This window comes from Nannospalax galili, unplaced genomic scaffold (assembly GCF_000622305.1).
Source record: "Nannospalax galili isolate Female #2095 unplaced genomic scaffold, S.galili_v1.0 scaffold1740, whole genome shotgun sequence".
Taxonomy (NCBI): domain Eukaryota; kingdom Metazoa; phylum Chordata; class Mammalia; order Rodentia; family Spalacidae; genus Nannospalax; species Nannospalax galili.
In genome coordinates, this window is record NW_008346390.1 from 260,368 (window position 1) to 262,761 (window position 2,394).

Genomic DNA, 2,394 nt, shown 5'->3' on the forward strand with positions numbered 1-2,394 from the left:
GCCTCCCGAGTGCTGGGATTAAAGGTGTGCGCCACCACGCCCGGCATAAATAAATTTTAAAAAAATAAAAGATTTTTTAAAAGACTTTTTAAAAAGCTGGAGAGATGATTCAGTGGTTAAGAGCACTGGCAGAGCAGCTGTTTGGGAAAAAAAAAAAAAAAGAGTACTGGCCAGAGGACCCAAGTTTGGTTGCCAGCACCTACATAGTAGCTGACAACAATCCTTAACTCCAGTTCCAGGGGATCAGATGCCCTCTTCTGGCCCCCACAGGCATTGCATGACATGGGTATTCTTACATGCATACAAAACACTCATACACATAAAATTTTTTTTTTAATAAAAAAGCTGATTCTCAACATATAGCCTTGGCTTGAATTCCTGATCCTCCCTTCTCTGCCCAGTCTCTGAAGAACTGAGATTTCAGGTATGTGCAGCCACACCTGGCTTGTCATTTGCTTTTCTAGGTGACTTGGAAGTGTTATGTAAGGCTCTTGCATACAGGAATAATCACTTGGGAAGGCTAGTTGCCTCCTCTTGCACCAAATGCTTCCAGAGTGTTCTTTTTTTGTTGGGGGAAGATGAGGACAACAGGGTCTCATGTATTTCAGGCTCGAGCGCACTGTGTAGTTAGCCAAGGGTGACCTTTAATATCCTGATCCTCCTCCTTCCACCTGAGTGCCGGACTCACAGGTATGTACCATTATATTCCATCTTATGCAGTATGGGGATTGAACCCAGAACTTTCTGCTTGCTAAATAAGCATTCTATCAACTGAGTTACATCTCCAGGCACTCCTCCTTCCTTTGACCTCAGAGTATCTGACATTTTTTCAAATCTGGTGACACCAGTCAGCCATTCTTTCTCTCGCTGTAGTGTCGTCCTCTGGACATACTGTTTTAATTGTTGTGGCTCTAATAATAAAGTAAGTTAGCTCTTCTGTGAGATAGGGACAGGCACTGGGTGAGTGAGAGCCATTCTTCCGGAACTGAGCAGATTTGCTAACTGCAGCCTGCCCTCCTCTTTGCGGGCCGTGTTTGAGGGACCAGAGACTTGCGCCCCCTGCTGTCCTTCCAGGGTAAGGTGGAGACTCACTGTAAAACGCCCAGTTCTCAAAAAAAGGAAGTGACTTAGAAACATATGCTCTTTTTAAACACACACACACACACACACACACACACACACAAGCACCAATTCCTTCAAGAGAATCTTATTAAACCCAGGTGTGGTACTGCATACCTGTGATCCCAACACTGAAGGCTGAGGCAGGAGGATCACAGCGAGTTTGAGGGCAGTCTTAAAAAAAAAAAAAAGGGCTCTTATTGGCCCTCCCCAACAGCCTGAATTATCATAAGGCCGCAGCTGTGTGTACAAGGTGAAGAGAGATGTGCTGGTGAAAGTTAAGTTAGAGCAGGGCTGACACACACAGCACTGTACTGAGAAGTTATAAAAAGCCAGTCTCAGCACCTAGGGAAGAAGGCACCTGGCACATGCTAACTTAACTTCAACACTTTAAAATTCTCCTGACTGCCCAATTTGATGGGGATGTCTATGAAAACAAAACTCCCTCTTTCTACTTAAATATAGAAAATGGTTTTGCTGTTTTGTTTTTGTTTTTGTTTTTGTTTTTTTTTTAATACTCTGAAACTCTGGCTCTCTGAACTTTGGGCTATACTTTCCAAAAATATAAACTGTAGATTTAACAAGTTGTGTTCCTGTGGCTGAAAAGGCAAAAGAAGAAATGCCCCCTCCCCCCATGCTAAAAGGAAAATGAAGTTACTGTCTCACCCACTCCACCACAAAACCTGCGGTGATGGTCTTTCTTGGCTAAATGAATCGGTGAAGTGCAGGCAATGGGCTCTCATGATACCAAGATCATGTTGAAGGTCTGAAATTATCGAGGCTCAAAGGTCTGGGAAGTTTCAAGCGAATTTCTGACTCAGCAGGGTGCTTATGACCCAGGCAGAGCAGAGCGGCCTCATTCAGAAGAAAACAAACTTCCCAAGTGTTTTTGTGGCTGAGATTATCAGAGGGCCTGGACCATGGGCCTCCTAACATGCTTGGCACACTGGCACGGGGCTCCTTGCTTTTTATGGTGTGGTCTAGGCACCTCCTCACAAGTCTTTGAGAGTCACAGAAACTATCTGCTATTAAAAAAAACAAACAGGCGGCAAAACATTAACACTACCATTCAATGGGCGGTAGGAATGCCAAGTTCCTTCACACACCTTGAATCAGAAGGCCTAGCAAGTTTTATGACTACCATTTAATTTGCTGTGGAAGTTCCTGACTTCCTGAGGTATTAATGGCACCACCACAGAGTGCTGCTTTTCCAGGCGCTCTAAGCCAGTATGTCATCTCATCAGTGTTCACAGTAATCCAGTGCTGTAGTAATTT